Genomic DNA, 13,342 nt, shown 5'->3' with positions numbered 1-13,342 from the left:
TAAAAGCTACTCGTTAGTCTTATTTAAGCAGTTCCAGCCACATTTGCAGTATATAAATTCTGCACGTATAAAAGAACCCTTTGTATTTTGCTGTGGTGAAGATGAATTTCCAGACTTTTCTATGGCAACAAATTCTGACCTTTCCAGTTCAGAAATCTCTGTTGTATTGGTGCATATTAAACATTTAGTTCTATTTAAAAAGCTGATTACAACATTGTTATGAAGTCTTATGAGACCAAGTCAATCTCTCACAGGTACATAATAGGAAATTAAGATGCATATCTGAATAGATATTCATCTATTCAAAGTGTATGAATAAAACTTGTAATTAGACTGAGTATTACCAACAATTGTTTAGCTGCTGTACTAAAGGAACATCTCCAAATGAGATAATTTAAGTAAATTCTAACAATCAGGGAGCATCTGTTAACTTCATTGGAATTTGTTTGGTGATCATTACTTGAGCAAATTTAGGGTTAATTTATGTAGACAGCTAAAGTCAGGATAATTAAATCTGTGTTAGAACTTCCCTACTCTGGACTCTGATAACTCCCATTCTTCATTTCAGGCCACTGTAATTGCTGGTTATTATTTGAACTTCCATGTGAATAGTTTAAAAATTCCTGGTCAAGATTAAAAAATTTTGAAAACAAATTTTTTATGATTATTTTAATGCATAAAACTTATAGAGAATATTTAATAACTTTGGCTATACACACTGGACAGCAGAACTTTTTAAAACATCTTCTCATATGTATCTTCCTGTAGAACTTGAGTAAAGGTAATGTTGTGGTAATGTTGTAGTAATATAATTACTTGTATCCTTTTTCCACAGGAGAAGTAATATTGATTTGCCTTTTACAGATAATGCATGATCTACAGTGCCTTGTTCCAAAAGCTGTCAGAGCAGAGTGTCTGCTAATGGACACCTGATAGCTCTGAGTTTTAATTTTTCTGCCAACATGGGCTTGAGTGTCTGCAGTTTCATCGTGTCTGTTATCCCGTGGTTTGTATGTTACATGTTAGTTGCATGTGCTGGTGAAACCCATGGAAGACATCCGAGTGGTGGTTTCCAGAGGCAAACTTCATATTGTGGAGTGAGCATCAGGCCAAGGCTTCATTGAAAATAAGGCTTCAATGTCTGAATGGGATTTTGTTGTGTAAAAGCGATGCTAACTTAAAGAGGTTCCCTAGTGTTCATACTTCTGTGATAGCAGTTATGGGATTTCTCAAGACTTCCTTTTTTAAAGAAGGCCAACAAAGAAAAATCATTGAGGGTGTGATCCAAGGAATGATGTGCATTTAGTTACAAGCCAATTTAGTCACATTGATAGGTCCAAACACTGCATGGATAGTAGTATGTGTCACAAAATGGTGACCCAGAAACCCCATGTACTAAGCAAGAACTCACCCATAGTACTAAATGCCAAAGCACAGAGAAATGTCTGAACTATTAGCCAGGTCTAGAGTGTCAAGCTGGAGTTGAAAACGGGTGTTGCTGTGCACATAGACACAACCATCTGAATACTTCCCCGAGGGATGATGCTAGCAGTGTTTCAGAGGTAACAGTTAGAAGTGAAGCAGCTCTCCACAGTGTCAAAGAATTGTGTCTATAATGCTGTTTAATACTAGCCACTGGATTGTCAAATTGTGCTCCCTCTTATGTCACTGCCTGAATTATCTGTCTGTCTCTCTATCTGTCTATCTCACTGTGCAGTAGCATAGGTTTAGCAAGCAGCTTAGAACGTTTCTTTTCCCTGATACATGACAGCCTTGAGTTTAAGACAGTATCCTGTATGGTGAGGGACGTGGGTTTGAATCTCCTCAGGCTGATGGTAGCCTTATATTGTACCTAGGTTCCGGTATCCTGGATGAGAACCAGAGCTCATATGCAGCTGGCAGGTATTGGCTTTACTATATTTGTGAGGGGTCTAATATTGGGCACGCGTTAGGCATCGTCAGAGAACACTAACTCCGTCAGACCTCTCAGGAATCTTAGGTGCCAGTCTGTCTAATCTCCATCAGGTTTTGCAGAATCTGAAAGACTTTTTGCTGGGTAAGTTCTGTCATTTCCTTAGAAATCTCTTGTAGATCCTGTTACCTTCTCTAGCACCTGAGTTACTAATCTCCACAATTGTTTACATCCAAAGACTCTATTACATGGACAGATGACCCCTTAGTGGCCTTATAAAATCAGTATTCTAAATTCTTTTTTGTGTCAGTAAATCTTTACCTTTCAATGTGAGATTTAAACATGGTAAATGTGTTTTTTAAATCTTAAAAGAATATAATCTTTTATACTTAAAAGATCTCTCACTTTGAGAAGCTCAAACTAATCTATATGAATCCTATTCAGAAACCTGAAATCTAGCTTTCCACAACTTTGTATGCAACAGCGGTGCAGACTTTGTTCATGTTGACCTATTGTTTGTAGGTACTTCCCACTTGCAATCTCATGCAATCCAGCATCACCTATTGACAGTTGTTATTTTCATTATACTTCATAGTATTTTGACCCAGGTATTGCACTATATTTGCTTGTGAAAGGACCACCCAAAGCCTTAACTAAGAAGGCAAAAACCTATTTACTGAGGGTTTTTTTTGTTTTTTCAGAGCATTCAGGCTGCTCTAGAAGATCAGGGTCTGTTGTCTTTCTAAAAAGCACTGATCAAGGCTTGCTTCTTGAATTTAAAATGGGGTCAGAAGAGATGGTCACAGAACCCCTCCCTCTTCTATTCACTTGCTCAGGGACTGTGAGATCCTGTGTTCAGTGCCCTGCTCAGCCTGCAGGGATTAGACTCACATCTCCCACCTCCTTGCAGACGAGTGTCATAGTAGCATAGTTATTCAGGCAGCTACTTTGGAAGAGTAGTCTTGCTTTCTGGTCACTTTGCGGTGATTGACTTTGATCCTGAAGTGTTCGGATAAAAAAGGCTCATTTCTGAGGTATATCGGACCACAAAGGTTCACTTACAGTTTATGTACCTGGAGTATTTTCAAGTCATGCTGATGGTATCAATACTACAGAGATTGTCAAAGTGCAGTTTTAGTTTTGGGTAACTAAATTTTCCTTAACTCTCAGTTTAGATCCTAAAATCTTTTATTGGCCCATAGTGTTCCTAGTACAATCATGCATAACCCCACAGTCCTTGAAATAAATATTTGAACTCTGGTAATAAAAACTTTAAATTTAATTTTAAATGATTGAACTGAAAATTAAACAGATCCACTCACTCTTTTTTGTAATAAGCCATACTTAGAAATAAATCTGTTTGATCAAAACCATCCATTAGATTGTGCTCATACTTCAGAAGTAAATTTATTATAAGGGACTTCATTAAAGAAAGTGGATATGTAAGTGGAAAAAAACATTATTTCTAATTTTAAATTTATGACCAGTGTATGATTCTAGTATCTTAGTCCAAATGGTAATTTCAGAACTGTTCATATAGTAAAGCCACCACCTAAGGAGCACTGTGCAAGTGATAACGATTTGAACTTCAGTCCAAAGCCTGAACTGGGTAACAGCCTGAAAATGGCCCCGAAGGTCTGAAGTGGTATGCTGAAGTTTGTACTGTGGACATTCCAATAAAACCAGAATTTCTTTTTCTAGAACTGCAGATTACTTAAATACTGAAAATCTCTGTACGTGTATATGTATACGCACACATACCCAGGAGAGATGTCTGGCAAGATTCAATGATTTAAAGCCTTAGGTCTGTGACCCTGGAGTTCAGGTTTTTCATTTCACTTCCAAATATTTGTATTTATGTTAATATTTTTATGCTAGATATATTATTGCTGATTTATTTTTCTGTTGTTTTGTGGTCTCCTTCGTTCATGCGTGAGATCAGCCTCAGAAGTCTTCCTCATGCCTGCTGGTAAATTATCCTGTGGATAAATGAGCATTTGGTGGCTGATAGCATACCTGCTATGATGAAACCAATGAGTAGGCAAAGCTGCATGACCGAGTTGAGTGAAGGATGAAGGATTTGGAAATGTGTGTCCACAGCTCACCCAAGAGTCCTGACTGTGCTCTCCTGCTGTGTGGGTGACTGCCAAACAGTTCCTAGTGGGAAATGTCTCTAGCGATACGCACTGTTAAACAGCTTCCAATACGTTCTGCAGGAAATTAGTGTTTGGAAGAGCTCTGCTAGTGTTCTGCCTCCGGTGCTATGGTTTGGCATACAGTTAGTAGCTTTTAAAATAGAAATGTAAAAAAAAAAAAAGAAATCCAAAAAAAGCTTCTAGGAAAACTGATTTTAAACAATTTTTTTTTAACGTTAGCTGTTGACATGTAAATGTCATATTGTCATTTTTTCTTCATTCCAATACTGCTATCCACAGGGGAAGTTGTCTGAGTAAAATATCAGGTCTTCTAATGTGACTACTCACCACCAGTTTTTGTTATACAGCTGGCAAAGTTTTGACAGGCTTTTAAAAGGATGAAATATGAAGTAGAGAAAATGTAGATTGTTCATTTTGAATGTCAATATTTCATGTATAAGAAGAGCCATTTTGTTACATGTAAATGATATAAACTTGACTGAGTTACTGGGAAAATTCTTGGACTACATGCGTTTCTAACTTCTAAGATATATCACAGCCTGTAATATCAGATTTATGTTAATGTAATTTTACAGGAAATAAACTTCTTTTAAAAAGAGAAGAAATTAATGCTTTTATGTTTCAGGTTATGTTGCTTCTGCACTATAGCCAGGACTCTTTTGCTGGTTGTAACATGGTTTCAGGCAATGGGTGGGACGGGTGTGCACCTTGCTCATGAGTTTAGGTAGAACTAGGACTTTCACCAGCTTTATGCTAGATCATCTCTTGTTGCCCAGCTCCAGACTTAGGTCCTTCTGTATTCTGCCAAAAAAATTACGAGTAGCTGTGTTGAATTCTGGGATTTTAAGTAGTAAAAAATTGGGACTCTTAATTCCTAGACCAAATTTATCAATGCCATACTTCTGGCATTTTGCTTTTAGATATTATAATGTAATGGTAATTGGAAAAAAAAAAAAAAAAAAAGAAAGTATAAAATCGTGTCTTGCATAGTAATTTTCTTTAAGCACTGACAAATCAATCAGTTGAATTCCCCTAAACTGTGAGAATAAGAACGAGAAAAAAGCATAAGAAGTGATGAATATGCAACATGTATTTCTGATAAGTTTTTCTTCTGATAATGTATCAGTAGTATATCTAATGTGTGATCTAATTCAGAAACATGTATTTACATTTTTTTAACTTTACTGAGATAAGTGATTGGTGGGGGGAGGGGGCAGAAAAAAACCCACCTGATAAGTGTGGTTCGATGCTGCCCACATTTTGAAAATGTGTATTGTCCAAGTTTTCCATGGGGTGGAATTGAAAGGATTTCCATCAATCTTCAAAACATATTTGCATAGTTAGATTCTGAAAAAAGATCTAGGTTTTTTTTGGTAGGCTCCTGGAAGGAAGGAAATGCTTGCAATTCTTCCGTCACAGAGCAGGGGTTGAATTCATCGAGGCATTTTAAGCATGCACCTGGCTTTATAATTCTTTACTTCTCATGCATAAAAATACCTGAGCTTAAGTCCTTTGCTGAGTCAATCCCCTAATATACCAATTGTTTTTTTCGTGTACAACCTTCTTTTTCTGATCACCAATCATGAACACTTAATAACCATTACTATAGTAGTACTGTACTGGATCTGTCTGGGATGGAGTTGGTTTTCTTCATAGCAGCCCATATGGTGCTGTGTTTCAGATTTGTGACTAAAACAGTGTTGATAACACAGCAGTCTTTTAGCTATCGCTGAGCAGTGCTTGCACAGGGTCAAGGCCTTCTCTGTTCCTCACTCTGCCTACCAGCAAGCAGGCTGGGGGTGGGCAAGAGGCTGGGAGGGGACACAGCTGAGACAGCTGACCCCCACTGAGCAAAGACATATTCCTTACCATCTAATGTCATGCTCAGCAATAAAAGCTGAGGGGTACATTTTCTGAAGTAGCCATTGCTTGGGGAGTGGCTGGGCAGTGGGAGGTGGTGAGTGATTGCCTTGGCATCACGTTTGTTTTTTTTTTCCCTCATGCCTTTGCTTATTAAAAAGTCTTTATCTCAACCCATGAGCTTTTCTTGTTTTTGCTCTTCCCATTCTCTCCCCATCCTGCTGTGGGTGGGAGTGCGTGAGCGGCTGGTGGGTGCTCAGCTGCTGGCTGGGGTCAATCCACCAGAGGTAGCCACAAAAATATCTACTGCTTCAGTTCCTAGTATGACCCTCCCTCAGAGAAGAAGTTTGTTCCAGGCAAGTAGAAGCTAAGTCAGTGATGTTTAAAGTGGAAATATGATGCGATTTTTTTAACAGTTACAGTAATGAATCACTGAACACAGAGGAACAAGTGGCTTCACCTTAGACCTTGAAATTGGAATAAGATTAATTCAGCTGATCAGAGAAAGATCATCTCTAGCCTGTTGAGTTAGGTTTTAGGAAAGGCAGTGATGTGCAGTCAGTACTGTTTTATGGCTGTAATTTAAGTACATCAGTCCAGGTTGTAATAGTCTTTCCTAGCCTTTTTCTATGAGTATTCCTTTCGATGAAAATCCTATAGACATTTCAGAAAACCAGTAGTTTTCATTTTCTTTTGGTTGAACTGTGAAGTGCCTTGCCTTCAGGGTAGAATTTCCACCGGTTGATAGAGTGGGTGGAAACTGAGGAAGATTTCTGAATTACACTTTAGAGAAACCTTACAGTGTTTCTGCCGTAACACGAACTACCCTCGTTTGATAAATCCTTGCTGAGTTCAGGTAATGATATGGTAGGCATAATTCCACAACCATGAGATTGTTATGCAGAGATACAGGACTGCTGAGAGAAGTGTAAGCTATCATAGAAAATCTTTGTGATTTGAAAACCGTGGGTGAAAATGTGATAACTGTTGACATGCTTGGCATATCTGAGAGCATGTCTTTAACCTTTTGTTCTTTTCCTGAGAAGTAGTTAATGTTTTAGAGTAACCTAGTACCAGTGACCTCCCTTTTGGCAGCATTCTTGTCTGAAATGATTGAAAGGGAGAAAAGAAATCTTTCAATAATAAAGCAAAAGAGCACAGGTGTTTGAAGCTACTTTGTGAACTCAGAAGCGGTATAATACATTTGAGACAATGATATTTGAAATATCAAGAATAAGATAAGAGGGAAAAAACCCTCAAAGGATACATAAGTGAGAAAATACAGCAAGAGGTTCAGGTAGATATTGCACGTTATGATGTGCATGGTGGAGTTTGATAAACTGTCATGAGCTTACTCAGTGAAACTTCAGAATTGTACACCAGACCTCATCTATGCAAAAGGTTTTTGTTTCTGGATCACTGAGTAAGATCAATGATACATATTTTATCAACTGTTACATACATGAGTTGGATTTATATCAGATAGGGCTAGTTCATCCAGCTCAGGGAACTGATTATATGATTTGCAAAGGGTTTGTAGTGGAAAGAATATGTTGTTTCCATTCTACTCTCCAGACTCTCCCTAAACATATGGTTAGTAATGTAGCCCCCAAAATCGGTCTTCTGTTACTGAATTGGTACAGATATTTAATAAATGAACATTTAAGGAGGATTGTTAGCTATTCAATGATAACTTGTTTTCAGGCTCCCTCTTATTATTTTCATTGTATGATCCAAAAGTGTAGCAATTTTGTATATCAGAGAGTTATCAACCTGATTTGAGGTGTGAAAAAAAGCAGTTTGAGACTTTGAATGGTAACAGTCTGAGTCTGAAAATGTTACCCGTGCCACTAGTCCCGTATTGTAGATTTCCCTACCAGTGCCACCTTTAGGGGAATTTTGTTTGCACATAATATCAGGGCCACCATATCAGCTTTGTACTTTCTCTTTAGTTGTACATCCAAAGTAATTTCTTTGTGGGGTGCATGCCATGCTGTGTACTGCAGTTTTGTGATACTAAATTTAGCTGCACGGGTAAATGCTGAAATGGCGGGAATAAGTAGTGTTGAGGCTTTGAATGAAGAAAGAGTTGCTTGAAAATGTTTTAGTCAGTTCCAGGTAAAAGCCTGAATATTTTCACAAACAAGCTGAATAGGACTATTAATCCTCTAGAGGTTTGCCCTCAACTGTTTTTCTACCTTTGTTAGTTTGAAACAACTAGTATGGTGCGGGCATGTGAATTGTGTTTATGTGGAGATTTGCTTTGTGTTGAATAATTTATTTCATAGGGAGATGTGGTGATAATTTCATGAATGCTTAAAATATGTTGAAGTCCATTTTGATTATAGTCTATAATGTGATTTTCTTCTTTTAATTCTGAATTGCTCAAGAAGATATAAAGCCTAGCTGTTTTCAGAAAGAAGGATGCTGGTATTTTTCCTTCATTTCCATAGCAAATAATATTTTGTGGTAGAAGCAGTGATTTTTACCTTTCTGCTCTCATTTAATAATTGCAAACTTTTATTTTAGTCAGTAAGAATAATGTTGAACTATACTTTTTTTTCCCCCTTGCTTTATTACTGCAGAAATCAGAAAGGGATTCTAAAGAAAAAAAAGTGTCAATCACAAAAAAGTTTATTAAGCTTACTTTTCTTCCACAGATTTTCACTCAATTTTATATCTTTGTTCACTTACAGCCTGTATGAAGTGATTAGCAAAAGTAAATTTAGATGTCTGCCTGTCTTCTAAATGTCTAAGCTCCATTGTAGTCAACGGATACGTAGCCAGTACAGTCAGTGGAGCCTGGAGCGCCATTCTTCTTATCCTAAGTGGATGTACCCTGGCTAGTCAACTGGGAGGTCTCTAGGCTCCTTGACTTCTGCATTGATAAGATCGCCATTGACATCGGTGTGAAGACTGCTGTACGTAATTGTCTTAATTTGGAACTGAATCACATCAAAACCTTGTAGTTTAAGCTAAGCCACCTAGTCTCTTTGTTTGGCAGGAGAAAGACAGATATCTTCTGAGGGCAATTCACTCTACCTGCCTTAAAAATCTAATTTAAACCATGAAATGAGAGCATAATACAGCCAAAATCTGTGCACGCTCTGCCATATGCTGTAGAAGTCTATATAATTAAAAACAAAACCTGTGATTGTTGTGTAGTTACTGTTATCAATTACAGGGCAAGATAGAATGTCTCTTAATTAACTTAATAACCTGATAGGTACATTTAGACATAGCTAATTAGAGGTTTCTTGTAATTGGGCCTGTGATTAATAGACTGTGAAGACTGTTTCATTTGTATTAAATGCATGGACAGTCACAAGGAAATTAAAATTTGAACCTGCATTGCATAAGTAATGGAGGACCTCAGGATAGCACAATAGTGAAAGATTATTCTCTTTATAAAGAATTAATATATTAAGTCGCTAGTTTAGACCTGTTGTTTTCAAGATATTTTGCAGCCTTATCAATGGGTGCATGAATCTCTCTCTTTGAAATATCCACAGATGAGCTTTTGTAAGTTTCTTTTAAAACAGTCTATCTTACATAGTTTAATAGAAGTAGTGAATGTAAAAACATATGAAGAAAGAAGAAAGTAGAAATAACTTTTCATTTCTGGTTTGCACAGGGCAAGGTAAAATCCTTGGAGAAGTTAACTTCCAGATTTTCTGGAGCTTATATCACCTTTTTGCCTGTTATTTTTTCTTCTGGTCAGGGCAGAACCTGGTTTGGGGCAATACAGTGGGGAAGCAGCAGAAACAAATGTATTCATGCTAGGGGTCTGGTCTGTAGTAATCATGGAAGTTCCCTTTCACCCCTTTTCTGTGCTGCAGTATCTTTCATGGGTCCACAAGGAATTAATGGCTATTGACATCTGAAGAGGCTTCTTCACTTGCTACACAGCTGGAAGGGAGAGACTGAGGGGAGTCCCACTGATAGAAAAGACAAGAGGACATAGAGTGGAAGGAAGACATAGCAGTGGAAAGAAGATAGGAGAGAGATTATGGGTAGCGAACGGTTCATCTGGCAGCATGGAGAATCAGTTCTCCCTGACTGTTTATTTGTTGTTATAAGGCACACTGTGCACAGAAGAACATGTTATAAAGGTAGACAATTTTTTTTATTTATCTTCTTTGAATTAGGTGAAATTGGGAACAAGTAGGAAACACAGAAATTTGAGCTAGAAAGGCAAAAATTATAGTTAATTATTTTAAGAGACATATAAATATCTTGCATTTCTGTGTTCATGCATAGTTGAAACTTATCTGTTGAATTTTTCATCAAGAAATGAATCTCAGTTTCAATGTTCCTGTGCCATTTTTATTCTGCTGTTAATGCAGAGGCGGCTTCATTGAGACTAGTTGGTCTTTTTCCTTTTCTTTTTCTTGTGAAACCTTGCCTACTTAGCACGTTGTGAGTCAGATCAGACTGCTGCTAACCAAAAAGGAATTTTATTTTTGTAACTTGTTGTACACTTTAGTTTTTCTTATTTAATACCTTCACTTTGGTCATCTTTTTTTTTGAAGCACTTCAAACTTGTAAGAGTATATTTAGAGTACCATGTAGTATGTTGTTCCTGCTGTCTATTAAGATGTCATCTGAGCAACAGATGAGAGCATCAAATAAACTTTGGATAGTTTCACCAGAAGTTTAAGGTAGTTTGTCTTTTACTAGGGAATGGTGCTGAGATGAGAATACCCCTAATAGGCGTTCCTAATCTGTAATGTCTTTTCACCTTCAATGAAGTACATGTTTTTACTTAAAAAGTGACCTGAGTGCTAAATACGGTTACTGTTTGTGTGAAGTTTCTTGCTTTTTTGTTGAGTTTTTTTTATTTTGTTTTGTTTTTTTTTCCTCTTCCCCCTCCTACCCCTCCACCCCGTGGCATAGCCAAGCAACCAAACACAGGCAGGTAACGTTACCTTGTAATTGCCAATTTGCTGTGGATGACAAGAGTCTCAAAGGAAGCATGAGCTTGAGAAGCATGGGTTGGGGGCTGAGCGGATGGAATTAGGTCCCTTGACGGACTGAGTGGCAGAATTTGGTGGGAGGGAGAAGGCAGTGAGGATCATGGAGTTGTGATCCTACTTCTGGGATCTCTGACAGTGTGTGTGGCAGGAGGATATGGAAGGAGGTAACACCTCCTGCATGTGAATGTGGATTTACATAGAGCATATGTCTGAAGCTGTTATCATGGCTATTGTTACCACTGGTTGGGGTGGAGGTGTTCTCTGACAATTCTGCAGAGTTCAGGAACCCTGCTGTAGTAAGTTGGAGACCACTTTCCCACCTTGCTTGGAGCATCTTGAGAAGCAAATCCCTAAGAGCTTCTTCACTCCCCTTTTGCAATGGAATACTCATAATAAAGAGCTACATCTTCCTTAGACAGCAGGGTTCATAATCTGAGTCACCTTTGTGTTGACTTAGAGCTGTATTTACTTTTAATGACATCTCTGAAAGTGCTTGAGGCAAATCAGTTTGAGGCTTATTACACAAATAAGTAGTATTTTTTTGGAACTGCCTACTATTTTCAGTTTATGAGGATTCCAGCAGTGTTATTTCTTTTTTGCTTTAGGTGTACAGATTGGTACGGCTCATTTGTTATTCCAGATAGATAAAAGTAGCTTATATCTATAGTTCTTTTAATTTTTCTAATTGCTATCACAGAATAGAACTGATTATGCTCTGGGACAGCACAGATCTCTATATCACTCAGGCCTTATTACCAATATGTTAACAGTAGATAAAAAAGTGGCCCTTTTGAATAAGAGCTAATTTCACATCACCTTGGAATAGCACTTTTTTTTTTTTACTTTGTGCAATTATGTTGTTTAGTTTTATTGTTATGTCTCAGAATAAGGTGAAGAATCCAATAATCCCAATAATTATTTTATTAAGTCTGTTTCTGTTAATTAAAGACCATTTCTTCTGTGAAAAGCAAGTCAGTTATGGCAACAATCAAGTAGCTTTTCTCTTACATTGACATGTAGGCATTTAAAAACTTTCCATCTCCGTATTATCTTTTTTAATGCTACATTAATTTTGTAATGTATTATTAATAGATTGTCACCCATGCATGTCTTTAAAAATTAATAGTATCAGTGCATGTATCTCAGTTCTCATCATCTTGTTTTTATTAATCTAAGACAGAAAAATAATTTTCAAACCATGGTTCAGAGAAATGATTTAAATTACAAGTTAGCTATTACAGATTGACACTTTTCCTTTGGTAACAGAATCCTCTGCAGTGGAATTCCTACTGCTATTGTGGTCCATTACAAGCACAAGATTACATCTTTCCACTTGTCACTAATTCTGCATTTGGCAGGGAAAAAAGAAAGGTTTGCTGTTAGAGTGTTGCCAAGCAACCAATATATGAATTACTCCAATTTCTGGATTTTTCATGTATGATGTATACCAGAGGGTTTTTCCTACCTTGGTGAGAGACAGTCTAGATGAAGTTACGCTCCATAGTTTTACAATTTCTAAGATTAGTAAGTAGCTTAATTTCTCCTGATGAAGTTCCATTTCAAAACCAAAGAGACTTTTTTTTTGGTTCCCTGTAGATAATTATCAAAAATCATGTCACAGATGGTCATATCTTCACAAGACATGAGATTGGGCATGTTTTCTCCTTTTTTTTTTCCTGAAGTTAAATTTCTCTTTCTGAAACGGAAAGCTTGTTTCTGTCTCATTTTCACTTGTACCTCATTGTTTATACCACTACTTGAATAAAAAAGAATGGAAAGTCTTGGAGTGGAAAAAGATAACTTGCTGTGTCCAAAAAATCCTGCATGCTGTTACTCATGTTTACTCTTATTTGGTATACTCCCTCTTAAGTATCTTCTTCCAATACAACTAACTGATGGTAGTACTAAGTAACTAATAGTATTTAAAAAATTATTCATTAAATGAACGTGTGGAAAAGACGAAGCGGAGATAGACTTAAGTGTGTGGAAGTTATGGCAAGATTTATACTTGGGGATAGATTAAGAAAGAATAAATGCTCTTAATAACTTAGCCATTTTTTTGCCCTGATTTTGTTGTATATTCCTGTAATTTTTTATTTCCGTGGAGCTTTTTCATTTTGCAGTGGCAGCCACAGATTTCCTGTGGAATTATGTGGATTTCAGGGTCACCTCCCACATTAGTCATTGAGTTCCTTTCAGGGCGCATACCCAGCACAGAGCCACAGCTTCTTTCTGGATTCCTAATTTATGTTTTATGTGTAGGGAGCCAGGATGAAACTCAGCAACAATATGGAGAGTGCTTCTCTTTCTGCAGCCCTGCAAGGCCAGGGTGTGTAACAGCAATTTGATAGTATCAATGCATGGCATAGGAGATGGTTTCCTGTTGACATTGGGTTTCTATCCGTGTCTGCAACAGTGTAATAAAATACTTGCTCGTG

The 13,342-nt window shown here is 37.3% G+C and overlaps 1 protein-coding gene across 3 annotated transcripts in view; it reads left to right on the top strand.

The window, feature by feature from the left end:
- The window catches only part of CUNH8orf34 (chromosome unknown C8orf34 homolog), a 173,896-nt gene that overhangs the window by 18,447 nt on the left and 142,107 nt on the right, over window positions 1-13,342 (top strand). The gene's annotated exons all lie outside the window — the stretch shown is intronic.

Source organism: Nipponia nippon, unplaced genomic scaffold (assembly GCF_047370975.1).
Source record: "Nipponia nippon isolate SJK-2023a ecotype South Korea unplaced genomic scaffold, ASM4737097v1 scaffold_1, whole genome shotgun sequence".
Lineage (NCBI taxonomy): Eukaryota > Metazoa > Chordata > Aves > Pelecaniformes > Threskiornithidae > Nipponia > Nipponia nippon.
This window is presented reverse-complemented; position numbering and strand designations above follow the sequence as displayed.